General features: G+C 31.7%; 1 long non-coding RNA gene across 1 annotated transcript; it reads left to right on the forward strand.

The window, feature by feature from the left end:
• The first annotated feature begins 1,209 nt into the window (after positions 1-1,209).
• Positions 1,210-26,619, forward strand: LOC139076399 (uncharacterized). Its single transcript, XR_011527972.1, has 3 exons — positions 1,210-1,328; positions 24,872-24,981; positions 26,368-26,619. It is a non-coding gene; the product is annotated as an uncharacterized lncRNA (long non-coding RNA).
• Positions 26,620-26,982: the final 363 nt, after the last annotated feature.

A 26,982-nucleotide genomic window follows, 5' to 3' on the forward strand; every position in this document is an offset into this window, starting at 1 on the left:
CCACCAGAAACGTTATCAGGTTTCCAATTTCCTCACATTCTCGCCAACATTTCTTTTTCTTTTTCTTTGATATGAGCCATCCTAATGGATGTGAAGTGGTAACTCACTGTGGTTTTGACTTGCGTTTCCCTAATGACTAGTGGTGTTTAACATCTTGTCATATGTTTATGGGCCCTTTGTATACTGTCTTTGGAGAAATGTCTAGTTAAGAGCTTTGCACATTTTGGGAAGAGTTTTTTGTTGTTGTTGCTGAGTTGTATGAGTACTTTATATATTCTGAATACTAATTCCTTACCAGATAGATGATTTGCAAATATTTTCTATCATTCTATGGGTTCTCCTTTCACTCTATTGATAATAATTAATATGCTGTTAGCAATCAAATATTTAATGGATTTACCACATGCTTTCTATTTCTTTGGTTCAATTTTTCTTTAATGCATCTCATTCAATTTCTTGTATCAAGTTTTCTTGAATTTGAAGTGCATTCTTTATTAGTTTTTCTCAGAAATTGCTAATTAGTGGCAATTTATCTGAGTAGATTTTTATCTGGGTGTTTTTATTTTATCCTCATTTTTAATGCTAATTTACCTGGACATAGAATTCTACATTGACAATATTTATCTCACAACATTTGAAAATAGCATCCCATTGCTTCCGGTAAGTCTGTTCTTTGTTGGTTGCCATTACAGTAATATATTTTTATTCTCTGGCTAAGTTTAAGTTACTTACCTTGCCATTGAAGTTAGGTTTCAAGATTTGTGCAATTAACTACATTTTTTGCTTTCCTACTTCATTTTCCTTGATTAACTCAGCAAATTCATATTTTTAATTTTCTAAAAACAAATCAGAAATTATTTCTTCCCTTCTTTCAAATGTTTTCCTCTGAAAGTCTATTTTAAGATATTTTACGACAAAAAATATATCTGAGGAAATAAAATGTGCACTTATATAAACTGTGCAATTCAACGGTTTGTATTATATTAGCATAGTTGGGTAGCCATCATCACTACTGAATGTTAGATCATATTCATTACTGCAGAAAAGCCTGTACCCATTAATTGTCACTTTCAATTCCTCTCTATCTGCAGACCTTGGCAATCACTAATCTACTTTCTGTCTCTAGATTTTCTTATTCTGGAAATTTCATGTAAATAGAATCATGCAATACGAATTTTGGTGAGTGGATTCTTAACATTTTCAAAGTTCACACAAGTTCTAGAATTCACTAGCACCTCATTCCCTTTTTAATTGCTGACTAATACCCTGCTGGGGTCCAGCCTCAGCAGAGTCCAGGTTCTCGCGGGAGAGACGGCATCGGCGAAAGTGTAAGTGCTAGACGTGAGACTCGACACAGTTGCAAGCAAGTCCAATTTATTTCGGGGACAGGGTACACTTATATAGGAAAAAATCACACGAGGTGGTCTAACTATTGTCGTCATGGGAACAAGAGATGAGGGGCAGTGCGTGACTAAAGGTAATAATCAAAGGTGGTTATCTACATACTAGATGTGCAGCATACATAGCGATTGTTTAGGAAGAGGTTACATCGTTTCAGGGTCTTCAAAGAAGTTAGGAGGACAGCGAGTACATAATTAATGGAATATAGACCCCCTCATCCTTGGGGGCTGCTGTTTGTTTTTTGAGATATGTTTATTGCCAGTTCTGCCTGTTTTTACAAGGCTTCCAGGACAGAGGGAAGACATTAATCAGTAATAGGCTTTAGAAGGAGGACAAAGGATTCTGCTTAAAGAATTATGTTCCCTGGAGAAGTGCCTTGCAAGATTCTCCTTCTATTGCCAGACCTTGTCACAATACAATGGCAGCTAGATTGGGGGAATGCTTCCCACAATACCCCATTATACAGATACCACATTTTGTTTATCCATTCACCAGTTGATGAACATTTGGGTTTTTGCCACTTTGGTGATATTATGAATAATGCTGCCATAAATATTTACATACAAGCTTTTGTGTGGATATGTGTTTTCAATTACTGTGGGTACATACTTCATAGTAGAATTGCTGGGTCATGTAGTAACACTATATTTAACTTATTAATGAATTGCTAAACTGTTTTCTAAAATGGCTGCATCATTTTACATTTCTACAAGTAGTTTATGAGGGTTCAAATACTTCGACAATTTTTAAGTTTTTTTATTGTTGAGAAGCAAGAAGGTTTTTTTTGTGTGTGTGTATATTATAGATACAACTCCTTTATCAGGCATAGAACTTGCAAATATTTTCTCCCATCCTGTAGTTTATCCTTTCACTTTTTTGATAGTGTCTTTTTTTTTCCCAACAGTTTTTTTTTCAGATGTACATCATATTTCAAATTCTGTGTACATTACAGCATGTTCACCACGCGAACACTAATTATAGTGCATCCCCTCACATGTGAGCCCAATCACCCCTTTTGCCCTCCCCGCTCCCTCCTTCCCCAATGGTAACCACCAGTCCAGTCTGGTGTCTTTTAAAATACAAAATATTTTAATTTTGATGAAGTCTGATATATTTTACATATTTTCTCACTTGTGCTTTTAGTGTTATATCTAAAAAACCTTCACGTAACCTACGATCATAAAGATCCATTTCTATGTTTTCTTCTAAGAGTTTCAAAGTTTTAGCTCTTGTAATAAGGTCTGTGTTCCATTTTGCAACAATTTTAGTATATGGTGTCAGGCAGGAATCCAATTTCATTCTTTTGCATGTAGATATCAAATTGTCCCAGCACGTTTGTTGAAAAGACTATACTTTCCCCAAGTCCTGGCATCCTTAATAGAATCAATTTACCATAAATTTGAAGGTTTGTTTTCAACTCTCAATTCTATTCTATTGATCTATAAGCCTGTTGGTATGCCAGTACTACACTCTTCCTGATTACTGAAGCTTTTTTGTAAATCACAAAGTATGAATCCTTCAGCTTTAGTTTTTGTTTTTGTTTAAGATTGTTTAGCTATCCCAGGTCTCTTGTACTTACATATAAATTTTAGGATCAGCTTGCCAATTCCTGCAAAATAAGCTGCTGAATTTTTGACAGCTGTGTAGATTCTTAAATTCATTTGGGGATTACGGCAATCTTAGAAATACTAAATCTTTTGATACATGAACAGGGAACTCTTTCCATTTATTTAGGTCTGGGATTGCTTATAACAATGATTTGGAGTTTCCAATTCATGAATTGTATATATATCTTTGTTAAATTTATTCTTAGTATTTTATTATATTTGATGTTATTATAAATGAAAATATTGTCTCAGTTTCATTGTCAAAATGTTCATTGCCAATATAGAAAAATAATTGATATTTATATATTGATATTGTGACAAAACTTAGCGAACTTGTTCACTAATTCTAAAAGTTTCTCTATGGATGCTTTAGAATGTTCTACACACATGGTTATGTCATCTAAAAATAAACATAGATTTACTTCTTCCTTTCCAGTTTAGATGGCTTTTACTCCTTTATCTTGCCTAATTGCTCTGGCTGGTACCTTCAGTGCAATGTTGAATAGAATGGAAAGAGTAGCCATCCTTGGTTTGTTTCTGGTATTAGTGGAAAGCCTTTAGTTCATCACCATTTAAGTGTGATGTTAGTGGTGAATTTTGAGTAAACATCTTTTATTAGGTTGATGAAAGTCCCTTATATTCCTAGTTCATTAAATTTTTTTTCCTAAAATTTTGTTTGATAATGTCAAATGTTTTTTCCTGTATGCACTGAGATGATCATGTGATTGGCTTTCATTCTGTTAATGTGGTGTATTACATTGATTGATTTTCATGTATTAAACTAACTTTTGCATTCTTGAGGTAGATACAACTTGATCATGGTATATAATCATTTTCATATGTTGCTAGATTTGCTTTACTGGTAATTTATTAAGGATGAATTTTCTTCGTCTATTCATAAGTGATATTTTTTTCTGTAGTTTTCTTTTCTTGTGATGTCTTTGTCTGGCTTTGGTATCAAGGTAATGCTGGCCTCACAGGATTAGTTATATATTCTCTCCTTTTTGACTTTTTGGAAAGTTTTTTGAAGCATCGACAATATTTCTTTTTAAATCATCCTGTAGAATTTAGCAATGAAGCACTATGACCATGAGCTTTTCTTTTGGCAAGTTTTAAAATTATCAATTTATCCTCCTTACAAGTTTCAAGTCTTTCCAAATGTTATATTTCTTCTTGAGTCAGATTCAGTAGGTTTTGTCTTTCTAGAAGTGTGTTCATTAAATCTAGATTATCTCATTTAGTGTTCTAAAATTACTCTTTTCCAATTTAAAATAAGAATTAGATCATTCTGGAAATCAGATCCTTCTCAAGGCTTGTTGTTGCCATTGTTATGATTGTTGCTACTGCTTCGGCTCTTTGCTTTTTTAGCGACGTTCCAGGACTAATTCTGTAAAGTGTGTATTCTTAGTCATTTATGGCTAGTGACATCTCTACTCAATTAATGATTAGTCAGAGATTTCCCTGAATGCTTTGAATCAATAAGTTTCCTACCCACTCTTTGCCAAAAGACTCTGGGTGTATGCTGGGGCACACTTCAATGCTCTGGCAATTTCCAAGTCTGCCTTACCCCTTCACTTTCTGCTTGTACAGAACCTCAAGGTCTGTCAGAAATGAAAGAATAGGGCCTCCTCGAGTCTTACTGGGCAAGCACATAACCCAGTATATGCATGTGATGCTCTGTATTCTCAGAAATATGTCAGAGCTTTTCAAAGCTCCATGTGGATATATCATTCTCCAGATTTTCCTTTATTTATTTTATTTTTGCCAGCTTCTTGAGCACCACAACTGTTCATGCTGCCTCAAACAGCTGCAATGTTTAACAATAGCTGCTGATTATTTTATAAAAAGGTCCTGCAGATACAGTTTTTCACACTGAGTCAGATTTAATAAAAACCAAGCTCTGTTAATTGGCCTATTCCGTGGAGCTTCCAGGCAGGTAGAGAAAACACTATTTGGACAATTCAGGGAAAGTTCTAAACCCTCTACCTTCTCCAGTGGTTCTAAGTTTGCTGGTTTTCAAGGATACTATGTAACTCACAGCAAAGGAGGGATGGAAAGAGAGCAAGTTAAAATATCTCTAAGCTTGCTGTAATTACCGAAGATTACCTAGGTTGCTGTTATTATTGAGAATCAGCCTTTTTCTTGAATGACTGTTCCTCAGATTGTTGTAAGCATTTGGTTAATTCTCAGAATTCTGGAAGAGTTGGTTTTGACAATATTCACCAGTGTACTTACTGCTTTTATGGAGGACCAGATTTTTGAAGGCATTACTCTGACAATTCAAAAATAGTCTCCTTTCCTGAATCTTTGGAGATATATGAAAACAAATATGCTCTCTGTGACTTCTTAATTATCAATGGATATTGAAAGAATAAATGTGCGGGTTAAACAAGAAAAAGTTTCATAATGGCCATTTAAGGATTTTATTGATGGCATTAAGCTAAACACTCACATTTATGTTACTGCAAGGAAAATTATCCAAATTATTATTTATAAAGTGAAACTACATGGCGTAAAGGAACATCAAGCTCCAGCAAATTCATTGTCGGCTACTGGCTACTGAAGAGAAATATATCAGTTTCCAGGGTTGGCCAAGAGAGAAGATTTAAATATAGGTGAAGGAAGCATAATAAATTTGGTAAATATTCTCATATACTGCATTTGCTACATATTTTTTCCGCAGTGGCCCTCAGACAGAGCTTGAATGATCAAGAATTTAATAAAGCACATGCTTGGGTCATCATAATAAAATGTAAAGCAGTGGATTATTAATCGTAATGGGAACTGATACTTCTTTTTTTGCTATTTCACATACATATTTTATTTTGCATTATTTTTAACTACAGATAGGGAGTTGGTGGAGTACTATAACATTTTTATTGTGTAGGGCTATGAATATCTTGCTCTAGGCCTGCTCAGATATTGATCATAACATAGCAGATACTTATAATTTATAACTTATCTCTGAAAGAATTACTTTATAACATGTTCCTGAATTGATGAACAGTTTTCAATACATTTATATTTACTATCAATGTCACCCGAGATAGTCTGTTTTCAGATTCATATTAAACTAATGTCTTTGATCAGAGCACTTCTCAATTTTAAAAATATAAAATATGTAAAATGTACATGTAAAAAACTGAGCATTATGTATGTTTGTTCTTGTAAAACCAGAGCTGCTGTTGATTATTACATAAAGAAATAAATAGATAAATTAGGTTGAAGTCAAAAGAGAAGGAAAAAAGACCAGTATATTTCAGAAAACAACCCATAACATAATCCTATCTTCAAAAGAAATCTACATTTATGTTAAAAGCAGAAAATTCATACGGTTAATAGGAGCTCTGGAAATATAGGTCATAGTAAATGTTTCCTATTATATGAATAAAGGATTGGAAGCAATATTAAATTTTCTAAAAGAAAAAGAACTATTTTATTTTCTAACTCTACCAGATTCCCTAAAGCACACACATACATAAAATGTGTTTAGAAAGACAGCTTCCTATTGCTTCTCAGCCTTTTGGCTAAGATCAAGTGTAGAAAGGTAGGCTCCTTTTAAAACAATGAAGGTTCATGAGATGGTTTAAACATCAAGTTACCCCAATGGGCCTTATCTTAATAATACTTTTCTGAGTATCTTTGTTGCTTACTTCATAATTATTGTGATTTAACTGCAATGTACAATGAAGAATTGTTTGTTATTCTATTAATACTATGTTATTTCTTGATGTTTCTTTTAAAATAGTTCACGTATTGCATTTCAAAAATAAAAACATGCTGCTAAGAAAGCAAATAGAAATGAATTTATGAAAATCAGTTGAAAGTAATACTTATGAATGAGTAGGCATCTCTTTCTCTTGTCCATGTTAAAATATTTTCTGATCAATGTTGGATTTATTTTTTGTTTCTCCTGTCTACACATATAATTTCTATTCTATGATTTGGTGACAGTATCATTGAAAATAAAATTTCAAATTGTATGATATAGGAAACTGAACATTTAATAGATCAGGTTATTATTAAATTTGTGTAAATTAAGGATATAATCACTATTTAAACAACCTTAAATCAGTCAGTTAAAAACAAAATTTCAGTCAGATCTGTACAGTTTTTATCTATCTCTTCATGACAGAAACCATCTGGGATATTGGCAAGGTATGGAAAATGGTTCACATTTTCAGTTTTTATCCAGATGTTTGCAATAGTAAATGTATAGCCTATGGATGTTCAGCCAATTATAGTTAGAAATAGTGTTACCCTTGTTGTACTCTGCTGAACAAATATACTTACCTTTTGTCCACTTACCTAGTATTTCAGAATGTGTAAAATCACATCAATTCTTTTTAAAGAAAGCTATAAACCAGTTAAACTTAAGTTCATATCTTGCAAAGCACGTTAGATATTTTTGGTTGTCAATTCCTACCAATAGAGGCCAACACTCTAAAATCCAAGTTTTATTGCAAGTTCCCCATTTTTGATTAATTTTCAGCATGACAAACTGAGACATAGATAGTGAGATCCCACTGGGCTCATTATTCACTTTGTTCAGTGACCCTGCAGGGCTGATCTGAACATAAAGATCACACTGGCTTTTAATAGAATTCTACAGAAGGCAACATGAATTTCCACCGAAGAAAATGAAGAAAAGATACTTGCACATTCTATGCATGGTGCTCAAAAAAAGAAGATTTTTATTGTATCAAATTATTATTTCTACTCCAATATCTTAAATAGCAAAAATATGTTCCCAGGCTTAATTTTGACAGTTTAGATTTGTAATTGCCCCAATTTATGTAGTTTAATATCAATGTGGGAGAAAAATTTGTACAAATAGATTAAAACCTGTAACTGATTATGTTTAAAAGGATAACTATAATGACGTAATTTTAGAATATTAGAAAAGGCTTTAAAAATAAGCTTATCCAATCCCTACATTTAAAAGGAGAGAAAAATACAATCCTTATACTTTGAATAATGTATTCATGTTTTAATGGCAAAATTTTCACTAGGTTTTTCTTTTATGGCCCCTCTGAAACATGACATTTTCTGTCATAATCCTATCATTCTTATTATGTCCATTTTATATAGACACAAGAAAAAATCTGGCTGATCCATAATACATTTTAATTTTTGGCCCTCTTCTCAAAACAGAGAACATTTTTATTTGACTTCCTTCATTATTTATCTGGTATTTTCCATTAGGAGAACACAATCATTTTCAGCACTGGCTTGAGGTTGATCTATTACAAATGCAAATTAGATGTGAAAATCTATTTCAAAGATTTCCAGGTAAAAATGAAAAAGACAATCATTATATTGCTTTAGGAAAATGATTACTTTAGCCTAGTTTTCTATCTCTAATAGTAAATTATATAAAAAAGAAGAGAATGTTTACATCAAATACGTAAATAATCCAAAATAACGCACAATTACTCCCTTTTCTCCAAATTTCCTATTGCAATTCTTCCTAGAATCACTTTTCTATTCATGCTACATTTTGAATTCTTTTTCATAAATATCCTGTCATTGATATTCAGTTACATTCACTATTTTGCATTACTTTTCACCTTTGTTTTCTTTACCAAAATACAGATGCAAAACTTTAGTGTGAAGACATTCAATAAATTTTTGAGCATTTTATCACACAATACAAGTTGACGGAAGTCATCATAATTTGCAGGACCAGACAGGAAGTAGATACTTATTGCCTGTTATTGCAAGGCATTATAGCTAGAAATTTAAAAATGCCTTCTCATTCATAGACACACTGTATCAACAAGCTTGGGCTGCCATAACAGAATCCCACAGACTAGGTGGTTTAAACAACAGAAACTTATTTTCTAACACTTTTAGAGGTTGGAAGTCCAAGAGGAAGACAGCAGGGTTGGGTTTTGGTGGGAATCTCTCACTAGCTTGCAGACTTCCGCCTTCTCTCAGCGTCTTTTCCTCTGTGTACCTGTGCCCCTGGTGTCTCTTCTGTTTCTTATAACAACTTCAGTCCTGTTAGATTACGGCTTCTCCCTTATGACCTCATTTAACCTTAGTTACCTTCTTAATGATCCTAGCTGTAAATACAGGCACACTGTGGGTTAGGGCTTCGACATATGATCCTAGCTGTAAATACAGTCACACTGTGGGTTAGGGCTTCGACATATGTATTTTGGGGGATGAAATTATGTCTATAATATCCTCCCTCTATAGACGTATTATTAATACTTTTCAAAATAGAAGAAAATCCAAAAGTTTCTAAATTCATATGATTACTAAAGAGAAAGAAGGGCTAATATTTATTTGAAATGGTAATTTTATACAGAGTTTATACAGCTTTTCTGTTTTATTCAACAGAAATATAGGCATCTTCACATATTATTAGGTGAATTCTAAAGAACATAGAGAAATTTAGTTTAAATACCTAAGGCTAAGGATGTATAGCAGCTATTGGTTTTAGGCAATATTCTGCATTGTCTTGACATTTTATTTTACACAGGTTTCATAAAATTCTCTTCATATTTTATATTTAATAAGTAGTATTATTTTCTTAGAATTATAAAGGAATATGTGCATATATTCATCCAAATATTTCCTGTTTTCACAAATATTTTCTTTGACTCACTTTTATTGCTTCTAAACATAAAAACAATTCTTAGTTGAATGCTAAATGACATGATAGTATCATCAACTTCTTATAACATAGGTCATTAAATATAAATGAGTAGATTAGAAAAAATATTTAATATCAAGTGTATGATATTAGTCATAGGACTCAACTACAGCTCTGGTATTCAGAGTTATGAAAAAGAGTCTATTTTTATCTTCTTTCATTTATTAATGTGAAAGCTGTTTTTAATGAGTCAGGTAAAAATGAACTATATAGTTGTTAAACATGGACCACTCTTAAAGTTTTGGGCCACCCGCATATCAGATAATTATTATTCATAACATTTTATCCAACTACTTTGAAAAGTTATATAATCATTATAAAACGTTCACTTAGTCTTTTAAGGAACTACTTGGTATCAATATTGTTTCCAACTATAATCTATGTTCATGTTCATTCAACAGTTTAAGAAATTCTGGACTAACATAAAAAATTGTGAATGTGCCACTCACTATTTCTCTCCAAACTATCAATTATCAGTTTCAATGCAGTAACACAACGATTTTTATCAAAATAGCTACTGACACTTCCAAAAACAAATATCTGTTGTAATACTAAGAAAGCCCATATTTCCATTGATTAACTGGACCATATGTGGCAAATAGGTAAAATCACCTATTTAATATTAGGTAAATCTTACCTCTTTAGAGTAAATGGTTTAAGCTATGGCTGAAGGCTTATTTTGCTAAGCCATGATGTGTGTGTATAATTTCAGAGCTTGCAGGATAATCACTTTCTCACCCCAAAATATATTCCTACCTGATACTAAAAACATCACCTTAAGGAACAAAATAACTACCATTTAATGTAGACAGATTTTTAGGAGCCCCACAAAAGCATCAAATGGCCTACAAAACTACTGAGACATGAAAAAAAATCACTGACTCCATAATTAAAACTGCAAAATTGAAAATTAATAATGATTGAAACTAAAAAAAAAGTTTAATAAGCCTTCAATATTTTGACACTAAATATAAGCTCAATATAGGTAAAATTTTGCATAGAAGGTATGGTATGGAGCAAGCCTCCTAAATAGATGATAGGAAACACACTACCTTATCAACTATTTACAAATTAATGTGAATTAGTCTATCAATATTTATTAATGCTAAATAAAAGAGATTGTGACTAACTAAAAATGAAATGGATATGCATTAAGGACGCTAATATCTCAGAGGATGAAAGGGTCAAATAATGACAAAACTGTCAAAAAGGAAGCTGAGATCAGAAGGAAGGCAAAATCACAGACGTGCTAAAGTCTAAAGCCAAATGTGATAACAGTACATCCTCTCAAATATTAATTTTACTAAACGCATCAATGGTGTATTTTCACTAAAAAATTTAACAAGGAAGTGGTAGTTAGGTGTATTTTTCAAAAGTTATAAAATAAAATTTGTGGATGAAAAATGACTTAACAACATAGAAATATTACATTATGACATATCTCACCATCTGACTTAGATCATAGGGTTAGATATTGTTAGAAAAAATAATATTTTATAAAAATAGTGATTAACAAATTAGGAAAAAATTTTGAGTAATCCAAGAAATGTTTTCAGAAATAGAATATTATATAGAAAAAAATATATACTTACTTATATACTAAACATTTCACTTCTTAAAGAAGAAAAAACATGAAGTCCTATTATCAGGAAAGATAACTCATATTAAGGTGTTATGACTCTTTTCTATTAAACTATTTAAAGAACTCCACAATAAAGAATTTAAAGAACTCTGCAAATGTGATATTACACTTGAAACATGACTTGCTGTTAGATTAGTTAATGAGGAGATTATTTTAGTGATTTATTTTGTAATCAGATGTATGAGCAAAATAAATTGTTGCAGTGGTTAGGTCACTAAGTTGTATGATGGTTTATTATACACCAATACATAACCAAAAGTGTTAAAGAATTATTTTTTCCTATTTCTCTCCTATTATTATATCTTCTCCCCAAATTTTTATGAAGTTAACTTAGTAAATCATGAAATATTTTATATGCCAATGATCCAAATATTTGAAAATGATATTTTCCATAAAAAATGTTGAGATGACTTAAATAATACCCATGATTTTTCTTAAATCATCTTATTTATGTCTGAATTCATTTATAATCTCCTACCACTACTGACCTGCTTCTTGGTCTTCAATCTTTAATTTAATGGGTCAAAAAAATTTTTTAAATAAAGCAGAGATACAGAAAGGAGCAGGGAGTGGGGTATTTCCGGGAAGAAGTGGTCCTTAAAAGATTCAGTGTGAACATGAGGTGGAAGCAGACTTTATGGGAAAAAAAAAATGTTTAAAATAGGGTGATTGCAAATTAAAAAAAAGAAACTGTCTTCTCTCAAGGTGACTCTTTCTACATGTGCGCCTTGGATGGTTTCCCAGGAAGGAGGAGCTGAAAATACCCCATAGTGGTCCAACAGTGTTGTATTTACTGATAGTGGAAAGACTAAATGTATTTCACGAACAGAGTATTTGACACAGAGTGTTTCCTTGGATATTTATAAAGAGCTAGTGCAGATGATGAAATCGGAGCTCAAAAACAGTTTTATAGTGAAATCTCATTGAGTAGTAAGGGGAATGAAATATCAGTGATTCCAAATTGAGTGAATCTTTTTACTGTATTAAAAATGCTCAGACTCTACAGGCAGAAGAGCCTCTTAATAGATGATTTATGTTTTATACAGTATCTTGTTAGTATGTAATCTTAAAATGACTTTACAATATTACACCTGTTTTATTTTATATATTCAATGAAACCTTGGAATTGAATGTTAAACAAACTAGAAGAAAAAAATGCAACAAGGAAAGTAAAATATTCAATTTGAATAGCAAGTGATAACTTTTCAAAGAATTTTATGTTAAGGTTAGTTTTTTCACCCCTATTTTATACAGAGGAAATTGACACTCAGAGAGATAAAATTATTTGAATGCAATAACTTTTTGTTTGTTTTGTTTATTGTTGTTCTTTGTTTACCTTTTATTATGTGGAGAATGTCATAATTACTCATTTGGTCGTTTTTTTCTTTTGCTGAGGAAGATTCGCCCTGAACTAACATCTGTGCCAATCTTCCTCTATTTTGTATGTGGGTTGCTACCACAGCACGGCCGTCACCAAGTGGTGTAGGCCCATGCCCAGGAACTGAGCCCAGGCCATGCCATGGGGCTGGCCCCTTGATCATTTTCTTTTTAATGAAGGATAAATAAGCTTGATTAGTTTTTTATGTTTCTTTTACTTCTTTCTTTTACTTAAAAAATAGCAATATTTCTGCCTATTAAACAATTAGGATGTAATAAAATTGTTTTAATAAATGGAAAGTGTGACAATTTCCATTTGGCATTTTGTGCCTTAATTTTGGCCTCTACTATATAGGTTGTACTACTTTATTGGCTCTAAGCCCTTTGTGTTTCTCTCTAAAGACTTTAAGATGATTACATAAATGACTACTCTTTGAAATTCCCAAATAATTTATTATTTAAAGACTTGTCATATACATTCTAAATGTTAGGCAAATAATTGTGTCTTTTACACAAAGAATAGAAGTTTTCACATCCAATTTGACAATCAAAGGAGAAAGTGTTATAATAAAGAGAGTTTAAAGCATAAACCCAAACCCTCACCTCTGGATTCTACTTTGTGTCTATGTCCTTGGGCAAGTTACTTAGCATCTTTGCACTTCAGCGTTTCTTATCCAAAAGTGGCAATATATCTATCTATATATATATATATGTATATATATATCTCTATAGTGCCTACCTCAAAAAGACTAGTAAGATTGAGAGTGAATGTCAATTTACTCCGAACAAAGCACACTTGCAAAATTCTAGGTGCCAACACTTAATATGTACGACCTCATTGAATCTGCAAATCTCACGAAGTTGGTTCCATCATTTTACTTCTTTTGCAGATGATGAAATGGTTATATAGAGAGGTTAAGGACATGGCCCAAGATTAGCCAAATAAGTTTACAAAACAGAATTTGAACCCAGGCTGTTCACATTCACAGTTGAAGCTATTAATAACTTTTTATTGCTTCCATAACTAGATCCATTTCTATCATTACTATACTTCTAAAAGTATACCTCTACTTCTAGTATTTCTATTATTACTATACTTCTAAAAGCGGCAGAATATAATTATCAGCACCATGGCATATGCACTGACTTCAGAGATTAGATGAGAAAGAAATATTGAAAATGTTTCCTTTTCTATGGAACAATGACATAGAATGATCTCTATTCTTCCATTATAAATTGAATAAAAACATGCTGCAGCACTAGGTCATACATCTTATTAACATTAGTAGAATTCCATCTCCCTCCTTCTCTTCTAAGATCTCTGTCCTCTCATTTAAAAATGCAGATGATAATAAAATAGACAACACCCACAAAAGAAACTCACTGAGGCATTATCAAGTAGTTTTACACTGACATCTAACCCGTTCCTTCTGTGCCAAATGGAACTAGGTCAAGTTTAGATACGTGATCCACCTTAGCATTAGAAATACAGATAATCAACTACTAAAATCAGGTCAGTGTGCATTCTTAAGCAAGATTGACATTCCTAAGCTAAAATAGTTGTAAAGATCAAGAGATTACAGATTTAGACTTTAGCTTTTCTATGAAAGTGGATGCATCTATTGCAACTATAATTTCTCTGTACTTTTAGACAAAATTTTCACTTCATAAATCAGTTTGGTAACATTTTTCTTTTAATATTAGTAATTGAAGAGGAAATCTCAGATCTTGAGCTTTATGTGCTGAATAACATTAGATAATACACAGAAAATGCATTGTTTATATACTTACTGGCAACAAGAAAGAAAGGTAGGATTGGACCAAGAAAGTAATCATTTTTTAAAAAGAAAAAAGTTTTATTTGTAAAAAGAAATATTATTTAACACATTTACGATAACTGCGGAATAGATTTTATTACAGGAAGTTTAATACGTCATTTTCAAACTATCAAAACACTGTTCTAAAGAAATCAACTTTATTCAGATGTTCTAAGTGTTAATCCTTATCCTCGCCTAATACTTTAAGCAAGGAAAGCTAATCTGGATTTATGTCCTGTGAATAATGTCCTATATTCAAACATGATGTAATCTTTTATTCCTTCTACTTGAAATCCCTATTTCGTTTACCCTTTGCTCTCTACTCTTTTTCTGCCTTTCTATAAATTCCATTAACTGCAGCCAAATAACCAAAATTTCAGTGGAAGAGGTTAAATAACAAACACCACAGCAAATGAAATCATAGTGGTATCATCACCGAACATTTGTCAGAAAGGTGCTTCATTGGATTTTTAGGGCCTATTTCTGAGTTTTAAGAAACTAATAAAAAGCATAATAAAGTAAATACTTTCTTCAAGTATGACAAATAGAAATTTAAAACACAAAATTATCTTAAATAATATTAAACAAGACTGTTTTTTGGTCACTATTTTGTACAAATTCTGAGCTATGGATTTTCACAGGGTTTAGCAATTTAGCCATTGGAGGGGATGAACTTTTGAGAAGTTTTCATTATCATTAATTTGATTTAAACTGAATAGAACCATAAAGAGACATCACAATATGATATTTTAAGATTGTTTCTTATTAAAATTTCCCATATTTTCAGATCTGCATTTAACGCCAGAGGTGGGAGCACTTTCTACTTTCTCCTAAACAACATGCAATTCTTTCATCAAATTTTCTACATTTGAAAATTTCTCAGCTTATAATTCCAAATTGTTCTTCTTCTTTCTCACCTACCTATAACCTCTTGTATAGAGTACAACAAATTTAGAATATTTTAAGGGTGTGTATGAGCTATGCTTAAATGCATAGGATTGAAGTAATAATGTTACATAATTGTTCAAATGTGCTACTGGTATCTTAAGAATATTTTTAATACTCTTTTATTAACTAAAATGTGTACTTACATAATATAGTAAATCCAGCTTTTTATAAAATTCTGAAGTCTAACTTTGGTTGATACAATACGACTTTTGTTGTGTCAGGGGATAATAATACTACTTTATGGTAAATGTTCCTATGCTATTTTCTCAAAAGATTCCATAGAAGAGTGAGTGTCTGGGTCACAGACTTCATTGGCCTATTACAAAATGTGCTATCAATTTAGATAAAGTCAAAGAGATCTGTGTTCTGTCTGTTTAACTATGAATTATAGTTCATTCCTTTTGAACAAACGTATCTTGTTTTAAACATTTTATATATCCTTTTTCTGGGCATGGAAAGTGTAAATCACATTTGCAAATTATATAATCTCAATTTTATATATATATATAAGAACTGTCATCTAGTACTTATGCAACGGAAAAATATTTCTATGCTTTCATCACATAATTATTGTAATATACATTTTTTGTAGGGATGAAGTGTTAAAAGTCATAGTCTAGAAGTTTCCATTGTCTGAAGGAGCCGCTCCCAATAGGACTTTAAGTATTAGAAGCCACCAATGAAGCTGAATAAGGGACACAATTAAAATAAAACAGAACAAAATAAAGTGTATGGTAAATTGTTTCACCCAACATACTTTAAACATGTTGAGAAGTAACTCATTAAGATGTATACATTAAATGTGTGCCATTTTTGTGTATCAGTTATACTTCAATAAAGCTAAAAAATAAAAAATAAAAATCTACATTGCAATTAAAAATTGCAAAAAAACACATTGAGTAATAAGTAAATCATCCATTTGTGTATCTTCATTGAGTGAAACTTATACATCGTATTTTAGCCAGTGAAATTTGAGAGAGGGTTGTTTTGGTATTTTGAGAAAGTTTTCACACAGTCTCAAGGGAGAGGGACCAAAACCATAGATCCATCTACCTAGAGGATTGAACAACAAAGTTCACATGTTAATAGCTACTATAATCATTGAATTATACACATGAAACTAATGTATTATAGAACTAAATTAACCCAAGGAAGGACAGAGGGAAAAAAGTCTAAAGAATCTTGTTTCTTGATAAGATCAAAGACGTTCGTAATCAACCTTAGATTTTTTTTGTGCATGTGTGTGTGTGTGTTTTGTGAGGAGTGAATGTTAAAAGTCTTGTTCTAGGAATTTCCATCTTGTATGGGAGCTGCTCACATTAGCACCTCAAGTCTTAGAAGTCACAAATGAAGCTGAGTATGGTCTAACTAAGGGATATAATTAAACAAAACAGAACAAAATAAAAACAAAATTTTTAAAAATCCAGGTTTATATGGACTTATATCATCAATCTCCTCATGACACAATGTCTGTAGTGTTTCATAGAAAAAGGAAAATAAAATCCTCTAAAGTTTCACATAGTAGTCAGAGGAACCAAAAAATTACTAATTGCTTTAACAATAATAAAGAGTAGCAATTATCAAATATGACACGTACACTGCTTAGGTTTATTTTACTTATAGTTATTTTATGAGTTAATATGTTATGAACCTATGTTTTGAAAGAATTGGCTATTAAAGTCTCTAAAGGAAGAGATCTTGTAGAAATCGTTGCAACCTGTTTAGAAAATAATTTGCCATTTTCTTGTAAATTTATGTGAAGATATTATTCAATCTTTAAGCTTTTTTCTACGTATCTGGTATCACAAGTAGTTTAAGGAAGATGTCAAAGACAAGGAAAGACATAAAGTCAGCACACATAAAGGAAGCAATAATATATTAAGTACGAATACATAGATTGATTTAAAGTGTAACGTAAAAATACAAACACAAGGCCAAATTTGGATACCTAGAATTCTCAGAACTTGGAGATGAAGGTTGTTCAGATTTGAAGACTTATTATAGGGTATAAAAGAGTTAATCATGTAATCCGGTTTAAAATGGGACATACCATGGATGGGAAAAAATATTGGCTGGAAGTAAGTTCAATTAGATGGATTTCTGAGTGGTAAAAAAAACAATATCCTGTAAGTATTTATTAAATAAATATCCAAACACTACCAATAGCATATTGTTTTTATTCTTTCCATTTACATGTTTGGAACTGTAGAACCCTATTACTTGCTCAAATTCCTATAGTAAGCACTTTTCTATATTCTAATATACCTTAGCTTAGCAAAATATTATTCAACTCATGCGAAAGTTTTTTTTTACTGTTATACATATTTGTCAGTATTGCATTTAATTTGCCAGGTTTATGTACAAGATATATGTGCTCTTGCCTTTTCATTTCTCAAACTGATTTTTTTAAATATATTTTAGATTGCCATTACATCACTAAGAACTTAGGAAATGAACATTATCAAATTGTTTGTAGTTATTAGGATTTTTCTTTTTGCAGTACAAAGGTAGGAAACTATATGACTTCATTTTCAAAAAGGAAGAGTGTGAGAAACATATTAAAAATGATTCAAATAAAACAATTGCAGTTTATATACATGGATGACATAGTGTCAATGTTTTGAAAACAAAAGGCTGCACGAATTATTAGCTTACACTTAAATATCTGTATTATAAAAAGTGAAAATTTCCATAAAAGTTTTCTAAATGTGAAAATACTCAAGGAACTTTCTATTTTCAACAACAGAAAAAAAGCATCAAAAAAACTAGTTGGTTTGATTGAGTAATGATCACTGTTCTTTACAAATATGAAATGAATCTTTGTTGTATATACTTTTAATAATACATTACACTGCATTGTGCTAGTCCTATGATATATTTATTTTTATTTATGTTAGCATCTTGACTCTAAGCAGGTCAATTCCTAAAATTCTAAGTAAGCCATGCATCTAGATTTTGTTTTTGAATTCCTCTGGGTATGAACATTCCTTAACTTTTATAATACACAATTTCTTAAACTCAGAATATTTATCATACATGACACAGAACTCTGTTAGAACTATATTTGTCTACATTTTTCCTAAATTGAATTTAAACTCCTTATTCCAGATGAATTTTTCTAAGAGTAAAAAAATTGTTGTCCTGCTTATAATTCTTCGTAAGAGCTAATGACTTCTTTTAGCTTTGTCTTACCTAACTTTGCAAATTTCTTAATGTCTCTGAAATTTTCTTTGCCTTTCCTACTCTTTTGAAATAATAATTTTTAAACTTTAAATCTAAAATCTATCTAGAAATGACTTAAGTTGTGTTTTTAGGGAATTCCCTTGATAAAAGATACACATATACACACATCTATATTTACAAAATCACTTTAAATCAAAAGAAATTTGAACTGTCCAAAACACTAAGATAATTTAGGTTAAAAGTGGTAAACTCAATGATAGAAATTAAAAACATGTATCAAGTAACACAAAATTACAAGTTGACACATTTACAACTTCCAACTATGATATACTAACCTGCTATTAATATTTGGAATTTTTTGTGTTGATATTAAACCAATGTTTGTGTAAATTCATGTTATGAAAATATAGGCTGGGCATCTAACTGAAGAAGAAATTGCAAGGCGAGGACAGAATATGTCTTTACTTTAAACAACAATATCATTAATGATTAACAGAAATGGAAAAGTTTAAAAATACATGAATCAGTCTCAACTCTTTTTGATGGAAAGCAACGTGTGTGTGTGTGCGTGTGTGTGTGTGTGTGTTTTCCTAGGAATAGATTCTTCTTCGAATATTACCCTTAGAAGTAATTTTTGTCTCCTGAAATTTCATCAAAAAGACTTGACAAATATAGACAAGGGAAGTCATATGCTGTTCCATTTTCTGTCACATGTTCAGCAACCTGATACATCACAGAAGATAGGTTTGACAAAATTTTCTTTTCTGCAGCTGTATCTGCTTTTTACTATTATACAATTTTTGCTGATGTAAAGTTAGTTACATTCCATGTAGTTTACAGCTGTATAATTAATCTGCTTATACAGTCATTTTAAGGGTTTGTGCATTCCCATTAAAATCCTTTGGTATTATTACCATAAAAAATATATATTTTTATTAACTAAAACCTCTTCCGTGTTTAGAATATCTGCAAAATGTTCCCTGGATCACTTTTGTCTTTGTTTTAAAAAAAGTTTAAAGATACATTAAATTTTCCCCAAGAGCTTCTTTGATTTTAACTCTCTCTGTACCATTTTTAATTGATTCCATTATTAAATTCCATATGGCTAATTTAGAAGACATTTTGTCTTTTTCCTGGTAAACATTTTAAGGAATAAATCATTGTTGACATATATTAATTTGCCCATATTAAAATGTCACTATCCTCTCCTCTATTCCAACCACAGATTTCTGTTCATGGACACTATAACACGAAAATGTATCTTTGAAAAAGTATTGGTTTGAATTTCTTATACTGTTTTGGCATTTGGGATAATAGACAATATTGATCTCTTAATTTGCAAAAATTATTGTTTATTTTAAATCCTCTACCAAATACTCATTGTTTTTCATTTTATGTCACTAGCATTAGGTTACAGGCTGGGACAAAATAAGTCTGGTTTCAATACTTTACCAAACTCACAAGCAATGTCTGGGACAGATGATTACAAATGTGAACAACCTTGTTGTAGAGTATGTGGCTGTGACCACTGTGCACTTTATATCGCCTCCATTTCTATGTATATATTCCTGTGTGACGGGAGAGAGGAGGTTAGAGTGAATTGTCTCTGGTCAGTAAGTTGTTTTACTTTCATGAAATTAAGAGGATAGAAATATTATCACTATTCTATGCGAGTTTATTGGTCACAAAACTCTAGTTGTCTTTAAGGGTTGACAAATTATGGTCCGGCTGACCAAATCCTGCCTGCAACCTATTTTGTTAAAAAAAAAAAAGGGGATGGGGTCATGCCTATTCATTTATTATTGTTTATATCTGCTTTCACGATTTAGTAGCAGAGTTGACGAGTGGACAAAAAGTACTACATAGTCCTCAAAACCTAACATATTTTCTCTCTGGTGCTTTATAGGAAAAGTTTACAAACCTCTGAGTTCTAAATTAACTGACTCCAATTTTTTTTTAAATGCAATATACTAGATTATTGAGGAAATGTCCATTCCCATTCCAGCCCTAAATGGATTATCTGGAATTATTTGATTAAATATGTTATTGGTCAAAGTTTAATTGGTATAAATTTTCCAAAAATATAGATGTGTAATTTTCCCTGATTTTTTAAATCATAGCTAGTTGATATTTTAATAGCTGTTTCTTTACTCATCCATTCCCTTCTTTTTTGCTTCATTTTGATAACAGTGATTTTTATTACAGTTATTAGGTATATATGCTTTTATTTCCTTTGTGGGTTTCTATTTCAAATAATAGTAATAATGAATTAAATGGATAACATTTTCATAGATACAAGTTAGGAAATTGTTCACCCACTTTTCGAGACAGTTCAAAAACTGCACAAAATTAATTTTTGTCTTTTAAGAATTTAATTCAGGCCAACTGAAAAAAATGCCAATGAGAAAACATATGCAAAGTTTAACGTGCCATAAAATAAGGGTACGTTAACTTCTATAGAAACAGACAGACACATACACCATGCTGGAAGACTTGTGAGAATCATTTGAGAATATCCTGCTGTTGGAGTTATTATTTTGCCCAACTAGAACAAATGTGTGATTTTTGAAAAACCTGTGGCCACTCAGCAATAACATACAACTTTCGCATATTCACAATCCCAAATATTAACATCATTCGGCTAGCTAACATATTGTTGTAATTATCTCACCCTTTTCACAACTGATGGCTGCCTATCAGAAAGTGAGAGAGAGATCCAGTTTATTATAGAGAATTCAAGAGGCAGAAGATGTTTGGCAGAAATACAAATGTTAACTTTGGAATTGTTTGGTTTTTACAGTAAACATCTAAGGAAAGAAGTTCTTTTCCAAGAAAGATTTTCCAGGAAAGATCATGGTTGAGAGAATAGCTTTAGACATCATCAAATGACAGCTATTACTTAAATCTCTGCTAAAGGATTTGCTCTTCAAAAAAAAAAGAAAAAAGAATATGAATAAGGCAAAAAAAAGAAAGCCAAGGGTTAATAATTAAAATATTTTACAAAAATGTCAGTAGCTTAAATTGTATAGACATGAAATAGGGGTAGTGATGTTTGCAAAAAAACACTGACATTGCACTTGGGTTTATGTTTAGAAAGGAGCAACCAGCTTTTTACTGCTCTGTGAAAGATTGCCCTTAGCACTTTTGAATATTCAAGAGTCAAAATGAATGACACTTGTGAATCTTAACATTCAGCTTCACTTAGTCAAGGTACAAAAGATAGTACACACAAATCTACTGAATTACCAGGTCATGTATTTTAAAACCATTAGTCATTTCTGTGATCACTATGATTATGATAATATGGCTTATGATAATTCATTTAGAAAAGTTGCAACTATAACAAAAGAGAAAAAGCAATTTTTGAATTTCCAAAATGTGGTATAGTAATGAGAATTAAGAATATATATATTCCTATTTCTATAATCCGATTATCATTCAAAAGAGTACCTTTCACATATCTGACCATACCTCAATCTATCTTGATGCTGAGAATTAATATTTAATAAAACCGTTCCATTTATTTGTGGAAAAAAGAAAAGAGACTAAAAAGGGTACATTTTTAAAAGTAATGTTGCAACTCATTTATAGGCTGAGGAGTACACTGAAATTGTGTGGGCTCATTATGCTTTTCAGAGAACCATGGACTCTATGAAGTTGCAAGCTTTTCTAGACTGTGGCCTTTTGCCATCTATTTAATGGCATTCTTGAGTGTCTGACCAAACCAAGCTCTATTGTAGCTATTTCATACACACATTCTTCAGTAGTTACCTCGAGACATTGAGAGAGACAGAGAGACAGAGGCAGAGAGGGAGAAAGATGAAAATTTTTAAAGAGGAAAGGAGAAAAACAGCTATAGAAAATGAAAATGACAAAAAATAAAAAATAATTACGTGGTATGCAAAGTTTGGTCTTGGGCACTTACGAGAGAAATCACATAATAAGAGAAACTACTGTTTATTTAGAGCATTCTGCTCTTGGAACTTTTTAGCTCAATTTAATTGCTGCTTTAGTTCTTGTAAGATACAAGAAATTAAGCTGTTTACTAAAGGCATTAGAATAATTACAGATTTATGTTATACGCTTTAAATCTGAATGCCTGTGCCCCATCCTCCTGCTTTTCAATCACTGTAGTTCCATACTACTTTTCTCCTTCAGAAGCTTTAGTTCAGTTCAGGACATGCAATGTTTTCCTAAATTCATAGAAGCAAAATAAAAGGAAAGTATTTTTGAATATATAAAGCCCTTAAGATGAATTTATATAAGTAGATAATTTAGGTAAAAATTAACAGTTCCCTCAATTTAGTTTGTTAATGTTCTGAATTCTCCAAGACATGACTAAATTTAAGTTCAAACATGTTGCTTTTATAAGAATTACGTTAGATTACTAACTTTATGACTGTGGATGCTGTATTTCCAGTGTTTAATTTTGTGGATTATGTGTGTGGCTCTTTGCCTACCCCCCTACTGTTCTTAACTGTATTGTTTATCAACATAACTCTTTGCATGGAACAAAATATTTTAAAGATTTTCAATTGGTTTATTGTGCTAATTGCAATTGTTTTTGCATAAGAAAAATTAAATTATCTTAATAGGAACATATTATTACAGATGATTGTGCAATTTTCCAGAATTTAATGATTAAAAGCTCATCAATACCAAAAACATGTGCCTGAAGAACAAATAATGAAAAATCTAACACAATATCATCACATTTAAGGATCTTTAATAATAATGATGTCCATTGTTATTTGGTTATAAAAAAGAGAGAGAGAGATTAGTATTAAATGTTTGATTTTGAATGAGTAGATAGTTTGAGTTTGAATGTTTAAACTCATATCTAAAATGAAACAATGATAAGGAAGGACATTTGTTTTACTATACTTGATACTCCATCTCTTAAATAATTTAAACATCATGGCCTATCATGTGAATAAATGACGTATTTATGCATACTTAAATTCCAGTAACCAAGTTTTAAAAATTATGTTGAATTTTAAAGCAATTATAAAATAAATTAAAATTACAAAATAAGAATAGTTTATTACACACAATAGTTATTTTACACAATCTTTAAAACAATTGTTTCTTTGAAATGTTTCTATTCTTATATTTGATCATGGTCTTTGTGTATTGGTTTAGGACTTCAAGACACCATCTGGATTGTATTTCAAATGATGTGTTTGTGGGTCTTGCATAGATTGTTTATATAGTAGAATAGCTGAAATCATAAACGAATATGGCATGTAGAGTATACCATTCAAGAAAAGACAGTGGTTATTCCCAGAATGTGCTTATTAACTCCTTCAGACTACTTAATTTTATTTAATTTATTTTATTATACACATTTATACACTGGTGCAGCTAAAACAGAGTCACACTATCAAGTAAAGACAAATCCAAGATCTCGAGAAGCGATGGGTCAATTTACATAAGGAGCCTGGGAACTCTTTTGGAGTGAGGACACTTTTAGCATTTCCCTCAGAATGTCTATGACCAAGATCCAAAGGCAGGAGAAAACAACAAAAATGCTAAAGGGAACTCACAAGAAAGGAACGAGTGTGAGATGGTGACGCAAGCTACAGGAAAAGACAAAGAGCGATCAGGGAGAGGTCTAACTTCTGCCATATGAGATGTTACACGTTAGTCTTTATTCTGGGCAACTTGGAGGAACTTTGATCAGTCTGGCTTGACTTGTTCTCTCCCTCCAGGAGTTTATAGATAAGTACCGGAGAACAGTGTACACTCTAGACGAGGTAGGATAGGTGTTCAAGCAACTTGTAGCTAAAGGGCATCGTAAAGTCAATTTGAGGATATCTGAAAAGCCGTCATGGAAGAGACAGCACTAAAAGATGGGTAAGGTTTAAACATGAACAGATGTTGTATAAAGTTTTAACACAGATTTTACGATGGAAGTTCACAAGTTGCCCAGATGAGACAGAGTATTTCTAGATCTAATAAGAGCTGATTACCTGTATCTTTTCAAACACCACTTTAAATCTGTTAGGATTCTTCTTTTTCCCTATAACTACTTTTCCCATTTAATATTTTGCTATATATTTTTTACTTCCTTTTAACATCTGCTTTTAGAGCCACCATTTAAATAATTTTCTTAGCATGTTTTTATGTCATTTGGATTACTCTTCGGGATAATTTTTGTCCAGAAATTACGAATAGAATTTTCTTTATTGAGGTTTAACTTACTATTACTTCTTCATTCTCTAATCTACAGAGTAAGACCAGCGATGAAGATTAACATTATTGGCTTTCCAAACTGTCTCAAATACTTTATTAGATTCTTCATATTATCTGGAACTAAATACCACAAAAAAAGACAAACAGGTATGAATTTTTATCCCCATTCAACAGATGAGAACAGTAAGCTTCAAAAAGTTTGAGTACTTTCATTTCCTAAATGTTTGAATCAAGTCTCCATGTTGCCAAAATCCTTGCACTGTCTGGCAGATCCAACAGAACTAGTCTTAGAGACCATGGCTTAGCTCCCCAACCCCGCCAAAGTATGTCTGTCTGGGAGCATTTTAAAGCTTCAGGTTCTTACAGTATATGTTGAAGGAATAGAGGAAGAAAGGAATCTATTTTTACATATTACTCCATGAATATCAGATGATCAATCTGCCAGAGTATTGTTTCTATAAGATAAACAATGAGCTAAACTTTTTAAATAAACGCTGTGCTTTGGAGAGGTCAAAATACTGAAAATGATGACCCAGCAGGCAATCTTCCTTTTCCTTTTTTGCTTCTTCAAAGCACTTTGTGTGGTAATATATGTCCTTGGAGACACTATGCGTTTAATATTTAGTCTATTTAATATTTTAACTCAGAGCTATTGTTCACTGAGGCAGAAATTTGGATACTGAAGTCATGCAGCTAAATGCTATTAGAAGGCTAAAGACTCTACTTAAAATTTCAGAATGTTGATCTGGGCCATTTGCAGTGAATTGCAATGAAGTAAAAAATTCATTTTAGAGTTTGCTGTATTAGATATAATGGAACTACTTTGCTCAAGAGTGAAGAGATAGTTTAAATATTTTTTTGCTTCATATACAATCTCACTGTTTTAGAGTGATTTTATTATATAATGCTTGTCTCTGAAGTTTTAATGTGACAATGACATTTCATTAGCTTCAAATGCCTACTTCTCAGATTTATTATTACACAACTCCTCCGCCCACCCCAACCATTTCTCCGGAACTGTACTTCCTTTTAGGTGTTCTTTTTCTGACTTCTGCTGGAAGATCGTTCTTGACCTCTCACTGAAGTGTCAGTGCTATGCTGCGACAGCTGTCACATATTTACAGCTCTGCTTTGAAAGCTTTGTTGTACAATATCTCTTTACTTCACCCTTTTCCGTGTTTTTGACGCCAGTATCTCAGCTTAATCCATTGGTGACGTGAATCGAATTAGTTCTCCTACATGTGAAAAGGAGAAGTGAAGGGAAAAGACAGGATAACCCAAACGTGAGAGAGGTTTGGAAAATTATTGGTTGTGTATTCCCAAGGTACAAATTGGGGATTCTTCTCAGAACTGGGTTGATGGTATTTTTACATAGCAATTGTAGCTCCTTTTAGCTTTGTTACGCATCCAGTTTCAAGGATAGCACAATAGTTTACATGTAATCTGCACTGTTAAGCTTTTGAAGAATTAATAACAGTAATGAAACCATAATACCATAAGGTCAAAGATTTATTGTGTTTATTTTATAAACAGGAAACCTGGGAAGAGTCCATAATGTATTCTAAGATATTTTCTGAAATGGCATTTGAAGTTCGTCTTGCTGTTTTTGTCATCCAGTCAATCAATAAGTTGTTACGGAGCTCCTCTCATGATGATTTATATGGACAATCTATAATTAACACCTGCTTCTGCAGTTTCCTCTGTCACCAGATGCATTTCACATTCCCATGAGGCAAACTACGCATTACTTATTCAAATACATTTATAAAGTGTGTGTGTGCTAAATGCAGTGAACTATAATGGTTAACAAAAAACCTCTGGCCTCAAGGATCCTATGATTTTACTAGTGGGTTTTTTTGACAAATTTTACTCAATAGATTTTGTTTCGACGTTGTTTAATGGTGCTTCTCAAAAATACCCATATATTTATTATAGTCTGTGTTTATGTATGTAAACTTCAGCGTTCCAAACTCTTTTCTCTCTTTTTTATCATGTGAACTGAAACGACGTACTCCACCTAGCCTACCTCCACATTAAAATGATTTATTCTCTGACTATCTTTACAAATACCATTCTACTATCATCATCAATATGATTTATGAGTTTACTATTCTGGACAACTCTTGCCAAGGTAGATACAAATTGCTC

This window comes from Equus przewalskii, chromosome 16 (assembly GCF_037783145.1).
Source record: "Equus przewalskii isolate Varuska chromosome 16, EquPr2, whole genome shotgun sequence".
Taxonomy (NCBI): domain Eukaryota; kingdom Metazoa; phylum Chordata; class Mammalia; order Perissodactyla; family Equidae; genus Equus; species Equus przewalskii.